Source organism: Carettochelys insculpta, chromosome 33 (genome assembly GCF_033958435.1).
Source record: "Carettochelys insculpta isolate YL-2023 chromosome 33, ASM3395843v1, whole genome shotgun sequence".
NCBI classification, from domain to species: domain Eukaryota; kingdom Metazoa; phylum Chordata; order Testudines; family Carettochelyidae; genus Carettochelys; species Carettochelys insculpta.
The window spans coordinates 2,507,918-2,522,820 of NC_134169.1; the positions used below are offsets into that span (position 1 = coordinate 2,507,918).

A 14,903-nucleotide genomic window follows, 5' to 3' on the forward strand; every position below is an offset into this window, starting at 1 on the left:
GTCCAGCATTCAGTTTGTTCCCTCTCAGCTGCCCCACCCATCCACTGCTGGTGCTAATAACCAACTGCTTGTCAATCTATTTGCTGGGGTGTTCCCCTGCGACAAAAACCTATGATAGCAGCTCTTGGGGACCATAACTACCACTAAAACACTGGCTCTCACTATTAACTTTATCAGGTATGGAGAAGTAATAAAACCAAGTTCAGAACAATATTACACAAGCATTCAGATAACTAGCTCAATCCATACTTCTGTACCTTTTCTTTCACAATGTTTTAAAGCAGGGGAGCCCTGTGCAATCCATGTCTTGTGCAGTTACGATGACTGCCCTGTCCCGCACTACAGCTTGGAGCATTCGTGAGATTTTACAATTCTTATGCTGAGTGTGAGCATAAATTTTGATTTTACAACAATGTGTTTAAAATAGACAATACTCATTGCTTCCTTGCTACTGATCAGGTTTTGTTTGCAAGGTGTCACACATGCACCCCTTTGCACTGATGGAAATGATCTGTGGGAGACACATTCCTCCCAGCCTTCAGCAGCATTGAGTGCCTGCTGGCACGTTCCTTACACTGGAATGGCTGAGGGTTCATAGCCAGTTCAGAGAAGTGAAGTGGGAGTTCTAGGAAGCAGTCTAGGGAAGGAGCAGGGAGAGGTGGGAGGAAAAAGCCCAGAAGTGCTCAGTGTAGGGTCCCTGCTGGGCTGCAACCAGAGGGAGGGAGCACCTGGGTTCCACCAACTCCACTGAGGGCACAGGCCAGGCTTGTGGCAGGGAATGAGAGGATTGTCTGGGTGACTGGGAGTGCCAGAGAAATGAAGGACTGTAGCTCAGAAGGGAGAACAGCCAAGTCATCCAGACAAAAGGGGGAGTCAGAAGCTGGACAGTTGCAGCTTCTCCCAGCAAGAGGGGCTGCCACAGTGAACAGGAGAGGTGGAATCACTGACAGGACCATATCTTGACAGAGCTGATGCTTGAGCTGAGCCATCCATTAGCAAGTGGCTTTTCCATTACTCTTAGCAAATGAACAGAGGAAAATCATGTCAGAGGATAGGAGCCCATGATCTGTCTGGATCAGGTATTAGACAACAGTAGAACAAGGGCTTGTTTGGGATTTGAACCCAGGATCGCTCCCACCCAAAGGGAGAATCATACCCCTTGACCAACAAGCCCTACCTGAAAAATGAAGCACTGGGCTTTCCACAGAATCAGGTTTCAATAAACCCCCAGTGCTCTAATAAATCCTACACTTAACTTCACCTTTCCAAGGTCATTTCCAAGCTCTCCTCACAGCTTTGGACCAAGAAACCAACTGCACACTCAGGACAGATCACAAACCACACTGTGTGTAAGAAAAATATAGGCAACGCGAGGTCAGGGAGAGAAACAAACACACTCTTTGGGGGGAGCATCAGGGAGTTCAACTCAAGACGACAAAAGAAAAACAAAAGCCCTGGAAATGATAAGCTCATGGGAGAGATGATCAAATACAGCAGGGGCTTCTGGAGGGAGCGTTTCCTTCTGTAAGATCCCCGTGGGACGCGCGTCTGAACGTGTGTTTTGGAGTCTGGAAGAGCTTCTTCTGGGCTCCCAATAATGTGCCCATGTGCTAATGAGGAACAGAACATTTCCATCCATGCCCCATTCGCACCTCCTGGACAGCTCATTATTACGCCACTTCTGGAAGAAGCAGCGGCACGTGAAGACAGAGACGCAGGATCCCCCCAGGCAGTGGCCGCACCCACGGGCTGTCTCTGTTCTGACACAGCCTGTGGCAGGGCCCAAGACCTCAGTGGGTGACAAACAGTGCAGAGGGAGGGGGAATTCGGGTGCCGGGGGGACGGGTGGCAGGTGTGAAGGGGAACCCGGGCAGGGCTTGTGGCTGAGGGAGGAGGGGAAAAGGGCAGTGGGCGGGGGGTCGGCAGGGTCTGAGGGGACAAGGGGATCAGGGCAGTGGGGAGGGGTGGGAGAGACAGGATCTGAGGGGACCCACTGCAGGGCCCAGGACAGCTGGCAAGGGGCAGCCGGGGCTGAGGGAACCCCCAGCTGGGCTCTGAGCAGTGGGGGATGGGTGAGAGAGTCTGAAAGGGGAGGCCAGGCTGGTGGGGGAGGGGAGGAAATCTCCGTCCAGTGGCCCTGCAGCTGCCTGTTGCTCCGTTCCAAAAAGGTCCCTTGTGAGACTTTTCGCAGCTGGCCGGCTAGCTCAGTTGGTCAGAGTGTGGTTCTAATAACGCCAAGGTCATGGGTTCAAGCCCCATGCTGGCCATGGGCAGGTCTTTTCTGCTTTCCTTCTTGTGGCTGCTCTGGGCAGGAGGCCAAAAGAGCTGAAGGAACCAGGCTGAGAGGCTGGCAGGGAGCAAGTGGGAGTCACCACCCCAGGCAGAGGGAAGGGCTGCAGAGTGGGCCTGGGGGAGGTGAGGTTCCCCAGATTCCCAGCTCTGCAACACACACCTCCCACAGGAAGGGGCAGCAGGAGCCCTCTGCCAAGGGCACCAGCCCCTAACAGCAGCTCCATTGGCTTTCTCTGCTCCCCATCTCCCCACAAAGGACTTCTGGCTCCCTCCCTGGACACCTGCTACTGCAGCACCACAGGCCCAGGTAACTCACCAGTGGTGCCAGTCCCTGCCTGCCCTGCTCCTCTTCCTGCCTGAGTTCTGCTTCTTCACCCAGGTCCCCCAGCTGCTGCTCTGGTGGGCAGAGGGCTGGGGAAGGCGCAGGAAGGGCCCTTGGAGGTGGGGTGCAGAAGCACAAGGAGCAGGCCCTGGAGGAAGTCCATGATGAGCAGCTTTGGCCACGGGAGCTCAGGAGAGGGGCAGAGAGGTAGAGGTGACAGGGTGGGTGGGTGGGTCTCTGCAGAGGTGGGGTTGGCTGGCAGCCCTTGGGGAACGGGGAGAGGCCTGTGGGGAGGAGAGGAGAGAGCAGCAGGCTGCTAGGGGCAGAGCTCAGGGGAAGAGGCAGAGCTGGGATAGGAAGAGGTGAAATGGGAGGAGGAGCACAGGTGGCCTCAGAGGGAACAGGCCAAGCAAACCTGATCCCCTCCCACTCCTCGGGAGCTTCCAGCACTGGCACCAGCCTCCCCAGTGCAGCTGTCACAGGCCAGAGTGGACATTCTGGTGCTTTACATGATGCTGACAGGCACTGACCAGAGAGGTGCAGAGTTATTTCAGAAGAGTTTATTCCAGAATTATTCCTCCAAAATAATCTAGTTCACAATGACGCCTTCACGCAACACGGCAGCCCCAGAATAAAGAAAACATATTTCAAAATGGCTCCTCCATGCACAAACAGAGCCTGTCTGTGAATAGAGACGCTGGAGGCCATGCTGGGGATATCACTGCACAGCAGAGTAGTTTTGGAATACGCTATTCTTGAATAACTTATTTTTAATAGCCCCAATTACCTGCCTATACAGCCCAATTCCAAAATCTCTGTTTTGGAATTGGCACTGTTGCAGGAGAATGAGGTTTACTGCCTTGCAAAAAGCTGTCTGTTATTTCTATATTATTTCAGTGACCTGCCCGGCTCTATCAGGGTTAGGACCTTATTTGGAGGTTTCAGGGTTTGAGTCCCAGGCTGGGAAAGCTGCATTCACCTTGCCTTGTGCATCAGGAACCCAAGAAACCTGCCCATGCCTGGGGCCACATGCTGGGTCCCAGACTGTCAGGTGAAACCTGAGAAAGTTAAAGAAAGCACCATCCTGGCCTTCTGTAGCCTGCTGTGATCGAACAGGGGTTTGTACTCTGCATTGTGGCTGCAGCAACCTGGTTTCAAATGCAGGTCACAGCAGTAATAGTCCAGTATTTGAGTAGTGCTGCTTTTATTTCACCAGGAGGATGATGAAATACTGCAATGCTTTACCTAGACAGGTGTTGCAATCTTCATCCCTAGAGGTTTTCCAGTCCTGGCTTGAACAGACCCTGGCTGGGATGATTTAGTTGGGGCGCTGTGCTGCTTCCCTCTCTGATCCAATGCGAGAGAGAAAGCGAGGTGACTCATGATGCCTGCTGGATCTAGGTCTTTGGCTGAGCTGGATGGAGGGGTTGGGGCAATTGGTTGGTGCCGAAGAACTAGGTGGTGTGCCCAGAGATCCCTAGAGGGCTCATGCTGGTGTGATCTGGTGAGACTGCCCATGTAGCTCAGCAAAACTCTGGATGCAGGGAGGTGACCCAGCCAGCAGCAGCTGTTCAGAGGTCAGCAGGCACTGCAAAGCCAGGCTGCCAGACCCCAGCAGCACCAGGCAGTGGCATTGTGATGCAGGCAGTGATGCCCATAGAGCCCTCCCACAAGGCTGGGCTGCCTCTGGTGAGAGAACGTGGTGATGCACATGTGACCCATGCACCTGACAGGGAGACACCCCTGAAGGGGACAGGGGTGAGTTGTGTCTGCATCACTTTCGGTGGGCAGGTTTAGCAGGCAGAAGGTTCTGGAGTTGGGGTGACTCCTGTGGGCTCTGTGTCTGTGGGTAGGAGAGCAGACAGGGCAGCTGCTGCTCCAAGGCCATGTGCTCTGGGTGAGCTGGGAGCAGCTGAGCTCAGGAGCAGGCAGCAGACTGGGGTCCCTCCGTCAGAAGCAAGTTGCAGAATGTGGAGATGGTGTTACCCCCTGCCAGGGAACATGGGCCGTGTGCCCTGCTCACAGCTGAAGAGGGAGGGGATAGGCAGGGTCTGAGGTGAAACCTAGCAGGAGGCTTCACTCTGCTTTGCTGGGAGGGTCTCTGCCCTTTATTCCCTTCACTCTATTACCATTCCTAATACCCCTTCACTGCGGTGCTGATGAGTGACCGCCTGACCTGCAGTGCTGGGTGTCTTCTGAGCAGCTGCTGCTCTGCCTGTCTTGTTTTGAACTACATATTCAGCACCTCATTAGCATGCGGGCTTCTGTGGCACTTCGACAATGACGCGGCTCGCGGCTGCGCGACTCATCCAGACAGGGATCCTTTTCCAAAGGACCCCGGCTACTTCGAAGTCCCCTTATTCCTGTCTGCTCATATGCCCAAGTTTTATGAAGGGGTGAGTGTAGACAAGTCTGAAGTGATGTGTCAGGGCCTGCACAGACTGGGAAGACTTGTAAGTGGGGCTTTTGAAGGGGTTAGGGAGAACGTTTGGGTGTGTGGATTGGCTCTTTCCAGTATAGGACAGCTAAGCCTGAGAGGCAAAGGGCACTGCTCCATCTGCTTGAGCGGGGACACTGACTTGAGGCTTGGTTGTGAACTCTGGGTGTGGTATTTTCCCAAGCTTATGCCATATGACTTTTCTGCCTCTTTCATGAAAAGCTCATTTTCTCCACTCAGACTCTGTGCTTGTGAGTGTGGAAGCATTGCCCCTGCGAGGCACCCAGGGCTGTGCGAATTTCCCAGGCTTCTGGGTGGGGGCTTGAGCCAGTTCTATGTGAGATAAATGAAAAAGGGACCACTAGATTTTGAAACAGGCCCTGGTTGCTGCTGTTTCATTCAGATGAAAGGCTTACATTACACAGCTGTAGACCCTCTTGTGAGACTGAGCTCCTTCATGAGTTCCTCAGTAAATCAAAGGGGTGACTATCCTCCAGTCTCTTTCATAGAGTACTAGAAGTGGAAGGGACCTGATGAGGTCAACAGGCCCAGTTTCCTGCACGTTTCCTTTCATAGACTCCCCAAACGTCAATCAAAACTGCAGCAGCTTCGATGAAACATTAAAAAGCATTTATTCCCCACAAAAAGATCAGTTGCATGTGTTTCCAGGTGGTATTGGTGCAGGAGTCCAGAACTGTTACAAGAGAAAGAAAAGAGAAATTCCAGTCTAATTCCTAAATGTGCTCACGCTGAGCCAGATTGGAAGGTTTCCCTTCCCCATAACTTCTAGCAGTTTGTGCTTCCTGGGATGCTTTTCCAGTTAGGCCACATCAAAAGTTTCTTTGTCCTTCCAACATTGTTGCTGCCTTCAGTGTAGGTACAGGAGGAGAGGAGAAATGATCATGTCAATGTCCCTTTATTTACACGCTCATCTGGGTGCCAGAAAGATCCTCGGTGTGTGTCAGAGCCAAACAGCTCATGGTGTCAAGCCCATTGATCAGCTGCCTTTCATGGCCATTGTGAACCTGTTGCCCACGTGTCCCTTCCTGGTGAATGGCCAGGGATGGTAACTGAACATCTAGCTGGGTGCGGGTCACTGCTTTGTTGCTACTGCAGAGTTAGTGCGTGGGCATTTCTCAGATTCAGAACAAAGAAAGAACAAAGACAAAGAAAGAGCAAATGTTTTGTCTTCCTTGGTGAGAAATGTACATTTTTGAGAGAGAATTTTATCCCTCATTGCTTCCCTTTGCTTCTGTACCCCAGTGGCCTAATGGATAAGGCGTTGGCCTTCTAAGCCAAGGATTGTGGGTTCAAATCCCACCTGGGGTGAAGTATGTGTAGTAAGTACAGGCCCAGCCTTAGGCCTGAACCAAAATAATGGTCAAAACTCTGCTAACAGAAAGCAAAGTGCATCTGTAAGCAAAAGGAATGCAGTGCTCTCAGAAGTTGGCAAGAAGAGGGTTGATGTTGAAGAAACCTGTCTGGTTTGTGTGTTCAAACAGGAACATAGTACTAGAACACCTGACCCTGGAGCATTCCACAGATCAGAAAGAACAGTCTGACCCGTCCCAATGACAGGGGCAAAAGGGTAATATGATGGATAGGGTTTTGTTCAAACCACCATGTACAAGGTGAGAGGCGGCACCTGACTATGTAGAAGGGCTGTACCTCAATACGTCAGGAGTGATGAGTAAGCTGTTTCTACCTGTGTATAAGAATGTAATCGTGGGATGTGGTCTGGGTCCGGCCGAGGGGGCAGTGGAAAGTCCCGCCACTGACCGAGCCGAGTCCATTGACTGTGGGTGCATATTTGTAGTATGCCCTGACTTTGACTAAGAAATCTACAGGGAACTACTACTGTTTCCAATACGGCAATAAACCTGGCCGACGTGCCTCTTGTAGCTTCCTTTTGCTTCCTCCCCAACATTTCCTAACCTTGCTGGGAAGCAAACCCCCTGCCGTGGACATGAATTGTGCAGGTGGGAGACGTTCTGACACAGCCCCTGGGCAGGGCCCAAGGTTTCAGCTGGTGACTGTGCAGTGCAGAGGGAGGAGGAGTTTGGCTGCCAGGGGGGAGAGGTGGCAGGTGTGAAGGGGAACCCGGGCAGGGCTTGTGGCTGAGGGAGGAGGGGAAAAGGGCAGTTGGGGGGTCGGCAGGGTCTAAGGGGACAAGGGGATCAGGGCAGTGGGGAGGGGTGGGAGAGACAGGATCTGAGGGACCCACTGCAGGACCCAGGAGAGCTGGCAAGGGGCAGCCGGGGTTGAGGGAACCCCCAGCTGGGCTCAGAGCAGTGGGGGATGGGTGAGAGAGTCTGAAAGGGGAGGCCAGGCTGGTGGGGGAGGGGAGAAAATCCCTGTTCAGTGGCCCTGCAGCTGCCTGTTGCTCATTTCCAAAAAGGCCCCTTGTGAGAGCCTTTTTGCAAGTGGCCGGCTAGCTCAGTTGGTCAGAGCGTGGTGCTAATAATGCCAAGGTCATGGGCAGGTCTTTTCTGCTTTCCTTCTTGCGGCTGCTCTGGGCAGGAGGCCCAAAGAGCTGAAGGAACCAGGCTCAGAGGCTGGCAGGGAGCAAGTGGGAGTCACCACCCGAGGCAGAGGGAAGGGCTGCAGAGTGGTCCTGGGGGAGGTGAGGATCCCCAGATTCCCAACTCTGCAGCACACACCTCCCACAGGAAGGAGCAGCAGGAGCCCTCTGCAAAGGGCACCAGCCCCTGACAGCAGCTCCATTGGCTTTCTCTGCTCCCCATCTCCCCCCAAAGGACTTCTGGCCTCACAGGCTCCCTCCCTGGACACCTGCTTCTGCAGCACCACAGGCCCAGGTAACTCACCAGTGGTGCCAGTCCCTGCCTGCCCTGCTCCTCTTCCTGCCTGAGTTCTGCTTCTTCACTCAGGTCCCCCAGCTGCTGCTCTGGTGGGCAGAGGGCTGGGGAAGGCACAGGAAGGGCCCTTGGGGGTGGGGTGCAGAAGCACAAGGAGCAGGCCCTGGAGGAAGTCCATGATGAGCAGCTTTGCCCATGGGAGCTCAGGAGAGGGGCAGAGAGGTACAGGTGACAGGGTGGGTCTCTGCAGAGGTGGGGTTGGCTGGCAGTCCTGGGGGAACGCACCCCCCCGGATGCTGTTTCCCTGCTGCCTCCATGTCTGGGCAGCCCTGATGCTGTTCCATCTATGTGGTGCTGAGTGCCGCTCATCATGCCCCTGAGAGCCTGGGGAACAGAGCTGTCCAGGGTCCACATGCACCTGGACTGGTGGCCCTGTGGGATGCCTGTGGCCTCCCCGAGTGGGACCTGACACTCCCTCCCTGAGCACTAGGGAGGCTGGTGTTCATGGCACCTACCTAGTGGTCCCTCCAGGAAGGCAGGTGAGGCACAGTCGGACCGGACCCAGCTGGATGGCCTGGATGGGAGATCAATGACAAGAGCCCCTTTGCTTGAGCCCTTGTCATCGCTGGTGGGGTCGAGTGGCTGTGCTGTCCGTGGTCACCTGTGCTGGTGAACGACCCCGGATGCTCCTCGCCCTCGGTCGCTGTCTCTGGCTCAGTGTCCCTGACGGATGTGTTGAGGAAGATGGTGGGAGGTCCGGCCTCCTTCAGCCCCAGGAGGCAGTGGAGCTCTTTGTAGTATGGGCAGCTTGTGGAGGCTGCCCCCGCCCTCACGGCTGCGTCCCAGGCCCTGCAATACCCCTGCCGCAGTTCTTTTACCTTTGACCGGACCTGGTCCAGTGTGCAGGTGGGGTGGCCGTGGCCGAGCGGCCCCTTTGCCAGCCGCTGAAAGGTGACCGCATTGCGGCAAAGGACCCCCCCTTTGTTAGAGGACCCCCTCATCCTTCCAGAGGGAGAGGAGGTCCGGGATCTCGGCTTCTGTCCAGGAGGGGGTTCGATGATTCAGGGCCTGGGCCGCCTCCTGGGACAACTCCCCGCTGTCTTCGGAGGGCCCCTGGGGTGGGCGGGGATCTGGGTGGCTGGCCATAGGTCTGGGTGGTGTGGGGGACTGGCTGTCGGTCGTGGTGGCTGGTGAGCTGGAGAGCAGTGTCGCCTCACTGCCGACTCCACGCTCTCAGCTTCCTGCCTGAGGGTTTCTGGGAGCCTGCATCCTCTTAAGCGTGGTCGGACACTAGAACCATAGAGCTCCGTCTGTGCTCTGAGCGGTGCTGCCGCCTGCCGGCTGATTGCCGCCGTGGAGGACTCTCCCTTTCGAATGAGCGGGCCGCGGAGCGTCTACACTTGATCTCTTTTGAAATTGTCTTTCTAAGGAGTGTGCTCTTCCCATCCTGGGAACGGAGGACCGACTTCGAAAGAACACGGGAGTTCTTTCAAACTTACTTTCGAAAGGGCACAGGGTGAGTGTGGACGCTCCGCGAGTTCTTTTGAAAGAGCTCGGTCTTCCAGTTCTAATTTCGAATGTACTTGCTAGTGTAGACGCGACCTTAGGGGCAGCGTGGAGCGAGAGCAGGCAGGGAGCCTCTTTTATGCCCGTTGTGCTGCTGAGTGGGAACTGTCTCGAGATATTCACCTCCAGGCTGTTTGCACCACAAACATGTAGGATCCACAGCAACCCCTGGACAAGAGCTTAAGACCTTCTGCACACACTCCCAAGCCCCTCTCCAACACCTGTCCCTTTGTGCAAGGGGCTGCTCTATGGATTGTCTGTTAAGCCCCCTCTCTGGCTGAGTCATCTGAACCCCACCCACTCAGGCCCTCTGGACCCTGCTGAACACTGCAGCCTTCGGTTTCAATCCCTGCCTGCCCTCACTGTGTCTGGGAACAGGAGGTGGCTGGCTAATGTTGGTGGCCAGCAACAGCCTGCAGCTGTTAGCTGTCTTTTATTCTGGGCAGGCAACAAAAAACTACTTATTTCCAGCTACAGAGGAGGGTGAGGAGAAAAGAAATCCCTGCCTGACCTTTTGCTTCCTTGAGCAGCCTTCCCCTGTGTGACTCATAGGGGGAGGGCCTGAGAGAGGCTAGCAGGCTTTAAGAGCCAGAGGCAGGAGCGACCAGGGGAGCAAAGCGGACAGGGAGCTGCTGACAGGGGGAGATTAGGAGGGGGTGGAGGATTGTCTGACCCTCAGACTACTATCCCATGCTTCTCATCCATGTGGGCACTCATGATACTGTGAGGTGCAATGCTGAGCAGGTCAAGAGTGACTACAAGGCTCTGGGGGCACGGGTGAAGGGGTTTCAGGTGCAGGTGGTATTCTCTTCAATCCTTCCTGTTGTGGGTAGGGGCCCGGGCAGAGACAGGTGCATCCTAGAGGTGAATGCCTGGCTGCGTGGATGGTGTCGCCAGGAAGGCTTCGGTTTCTTCGACCATGGGATGCTATTTCAGGAAGGACTGCTAGGCCCAGGTGGCGTTCACCTTTCGAGGAGGGGAAAGACTATATTCGGACACAGACTTGCTAACCTGGTGAGGAGGGCTTTAAACTAGGTTTGCTGGGGACAGGGGAGCAAAGCCCGCAGGTAAGTGGAGAACATGGAAACCTGGGAGATGGGTCGGAAGTAGGAGGCAGCATGGGCAACAACGTCAGAGTAAAAAGAGGGCCAGGAAAAAACTGGGGAGCAAGTTGAAATCAATATCTGAGATGCCTATATACCAATGCAAGAAGTATGGGTAATAAGCAGGAAGAACTGGAAGTGCTAATAAATAAATACAACTATGACATCGTTGGCATCACAGAAACTTGGTGGGATAATACACATGATTGGAATGTTGGTATTGAAGGATACTGCCTGGTTAGGAAAGATAGACAGGGAAAAAAGGGGGGAGGTGTTGCCTTATATATAAACTTGGTGGGATAATACACATGATTGGAATGTTGGTATTGAAGGCTACAGCCTGGTTAGGAAAGACAGACAGGGAAAAAATGGGGGAGGTGTTGCCTTACATATAAAAAATGTACACACTTGGACTGAGGTCGAGATCGACATAGGAGATGGATGTGTTGAGAGTCTGTGGGTTAGTTTAAGAGGGGTAAAAAACAAGGGTGATGTCCTGTTAGGAGTCTACTACAGGCCACCTAACCAGGTGGAAGAGGTGGATGATGCTTTTTTTAAGCAACTAACAAAATCATCCAGAGCCCAGGATTTGGTGGTGATGGGGGACTTTAACTATCCAGATATATGCCGGGACACTAATACAGCGGGGCACAGACTATCCAATAAGTTCTTTGACTGCACTGGAGACAATTTTTTATTCCAAAAAGTTGAAAAAGCCACCAGGGGAGAAACTGTTCTGGATTTGATTTTGACAAATAAGGAGGACTTGGTTGAGAATTTGAAGGTGGGAGGCTGCTTGGGTGAAAGTGATCATGAACTCATAGAATTCACAATTCTAAGGACTGGTAGGGGAGAAAATAGCAAAATAGAGATGATGGATTTCAGGAAGGCAGATTTTGGTAAACTCAGAGAGCTGGTAGGTAAGATCCCATGGGAGGAAAAACTGAGGGGAAAAACAACTGAGGAGAGTTGGCAGTTTTTCAAAGAGACATTATTAAGGGCCCAAAAACAAGCTATTCCCCTATGTAGGAAAGATAGTAAATATGGGCAAAGACCGCCTTGGCTTAACAAAGAGATCCTGCATGATCTCAAACTAAAAAAGGAATCCTATAAAAAATGGAAACTGGGACAAATTACAAAGAATGAACACAGGCAAATAACACAGGAATGCAGGAGTAAAATTAGAAGGGCTAAGGCACAAAATGAGCTCCAACTAGCTACAGGCATAAAGGGTAACAAGAAGGCCTTTTACAAATATATTAGAAACAAGAGGAAGACCAAGGACAGGGGAGGGCCATTGCTCAGTGAGGAGGGAGAAACAGTAATGGGGAACTTGGAAATGCAGAGATGCTTAATGACTTCTTCGTTTCGGTCTTCACAGAGAAATCTGAAGGAATGCCTGACATAGTGAATGCTGGTGGAAAAGGGGTAGAGTTAGTTTTTGAAATAAAAAAAGAACAAGTTAAAAACCATTTGGAAAAATTAGATGTCTGCAAGTCACCAGGGCCTGATGAAATGCATCCTAGAATCCTCAAGGAGCTGATAGAAGAGGGAGCTGAGCCATTAGCTCTCATTTTTGGAAAGTCATGGGAGACAGGAGAGATTCCAGAAGACTGGAAGAGGGCAAATATAGTGCCCATCTACAAAAAGGGGAATAAGAACAACCCAGGAAATTACAGGCCAGTAAGCTTAACTTTTGTGCCAGGAAAGAAAATGGAGCAGGTAGTTAAGGAAGTCATCTGCAAGCACTTGGAAGGTAGTAAAGTGATAGGGAACAGCCAGCATGGTTTTGTAAAAAACAAAGCATGTCGAACCAACCTGACAGCTTTTTTTGACACGATAACGAGACTCGTAGATAAGGGAGAAGCAGTGGATGTGGTATACCTAGACTTTAGTAAAGCATTTGATACGGTCTCGCATAATATTCTTATCGACAAACTAGGCAAGTCCAACTTAAATCATGCTGCAGTAAGGTGGGTGCATAACTGGCTGGTAATCACACCCAGAGAGTAGTTGTTAAAGGTGCTCAATCCTGCTGGAAAAGCATAACAAGTGGGGTTCCGCAGGGGTCTGTTTTGGGACCAGTTCTGTTCAATATCTTCATTAATTATTTGGATATTGGCATAGAAAGTACGCTTATTAAGTCTGCAGATGATACCAAGCTGGGAGGGGTTGCAACTACCTTGGAGGATAGGGTCATAATTCAGAATGATCTAGATAAATTAGAGAAATGGTCTGAAGTAAAAAGGATGAAGTTTAATCAAGATAAATGTAAGGTGCTGCACTTAGGAAGGAATAATCTGTTTCACACATACAGAATGGGAAAAGACTGTCTAGGAAGGAGTACAGCAGAAAGGGACCTAGGGGTTCTAGTAGATCACAAGTTAAATATGAGTCAACAGTGTGATGCTGTTGCAAAAAAAAAAAGCAAACATGATTCTGGGATGCATTAGCAGGTGTGTTGTGAACAAGACACGAGAAATCATTCTTCCGCTCTACTCTGCGCTGGTTAGACCTCAGCTGGAATATTGTGTCCAGTTCTGGGCACCCCAATTCAAGAAAGATGTGGAGAAATTAGAGAAGGTCCAGAGAAGAGCAACTAGAATGATAAAAGGTCTGGAGAACATGACTTATGAAGAAAGGCTGAAAGAATTGGGCTTGTTTAGCTTGGACAAAAGAAGATTGAGGGGGGACATGATAGCGGTTTTCAGATATCTTAAAGGGTGTCATAAGGAGGAGGGAGAAAACTTGTTCTTCTTGGCCTCTGAGGAGAGAACAAGAGGCAATGGACTTAAACTGCAGCAAGGGAAGTTTAGGCTGGACATTAGGAAAAAGTTCCTAACTGTCAGGGTGGTCAAGTACTGGAATAAGTTGCCAAGGGAGGTTGTGGAATCTCCCTCGCTGGAGATATTTAAGAACGGATTAGATAGATGTCTATCAGGGATGGTGTAGATAGTGGTCGGTCCTGCCGTCGGGGCAGGGGACTGGACTCGATGGCCTCTCGAGGCCCCTTCCGGTCCGAGTGTTCTATGATTCTATGATTCTATGAAAAGCTCTGCAAAGACATAGGCCAAGTCATCCCTCCAACCCACCCCATATGCTTTGGCCTGAAGCAGCTCCCGTCATTTCCTCCCACACAAATTACAAAATTTGCTGCTGGGCACATTCTGTTGGGAACCCTGACAGATATCTGGGGTGGGCGTGTGACCCTGCAGCCTGCGGTCTGCTGGATTGCTCGTGAGCTTGCTCAGACCTGAGTAATTTTACCATGTGTCCTGCATGCAGCAAATGGAAATAAGGTCATGCAAGGGAAAGTGCTGCCTTGCATTGTGTAAGAGACCCCTTGTGGAGAACTTGACCTTGCGTCTTCTAACAGTGTAGGAACCTCTCCAGCTGCAGCACGGCTGGGTACAGGCTTCTGACTGATTCTCACTACCTCGACAATCGCACATCTACATCCTTAGCTGTGCAGAGTTTTGCCCTCCGCTTTGGTGCCAAAATTAACAAGCCATAGAACTCTACAGGAAAATCCTGACCTCCTGATCTCTGAGTGTGTTTTGTGGCTCTGAGTGTTCAGCTCTTGATCTAGGATCTTTTTCGTGGCCAGTCTGAGCAGCCGGGGACATGTCAGGCCTCAGTTCCAGGTAAGAAACCCCTCATCCTCCAGACTCTGGCCTCTGTGGGAGCCCCAAGGTTAACTCGTAAATGAGCCTTTTGGGGCAGAAGTCACTCCATGGACCTCTCATCCTTTCATTCTCAAGGCAAGTTGTTATGATCATGAGGGTTAGCTAGCAGCCTGGGAGTAAAAGGTTAACCTCCTGGGCCAGGTGGGGTTGGCCTATAGGAATGTCGGTAAGAATTAAATTTTGGCTCCTCCTTCTCTGTTCTCTGTCTTTTTCCTTCTTCTTCTTTCCAGCCATGAGGGAGAGAGACACAGAATGTCTCCCTCCAAGAACAGGCCCTCCAATCTTCTGTGAGTCGGGTAAAGTTTACATAGATCCATTGGGCTTTATTGCTTTATGGTTTGGGAAGTGGGGTCTGATGTCTGTGCACTTTTTAGAAATGTTCTTTTCCTCTCCTTGTAACTAAGTTCTAGGCCCATGGTGGAGACTCCCCATGTGTTTTACTCTGTGACTCTTCCATCTCGTCATGAGACTTGCAGCACAAATATTGTTGTAATAATAAAAGTTCTTCCTTTTTCTTTTTATTAACCTGGTATTGGTTAATGTTTGTGTCCTGGTTTTTACTTTTGGGGCTGAGATTTCCCACGTCGTCTCTCCCCAGTTTCCTTATTATTCTTGGCTGGTGGCAGTGAATTTTATCCCCAAAGTCTAAGGTTTTTGGATTTTTGGGGGGAAGTTTATACC

The 14,903-nt window shown here is 51.6% G+C and overlaps 2 non-coding genes across 2 annotated transcripts; both read left to right on the forward strand.

Annotated features, from left to right (window-relative positions):
• Nucleotides 1-2,193: 2,193 nt before the first annotated feature.
• TRNAI-AAU (transfer RNA isoleucine (anticodon AAU)) lies at nt 2,194-2,267 on the forward strand. Its single transcript has one exon. It is a non-coding gene; the product is annotated as a tRNA-Ile (tRNA).
• Nucleotides 2,268-6,307: 4,040 nt separating this feature from the next.
• Nucleotides 6,308-6,380, forward strand: TRNAR-UCU (transfer RNA arginine (anticodon UCU)). Its single transcript has one exon. It is a non-coding gene; the product is annotated as a tRNA-Arg (tRNA).
• The last annotated feature ends 8,523 nt before the right edge of the window (nt 6,381-14,903 follow it).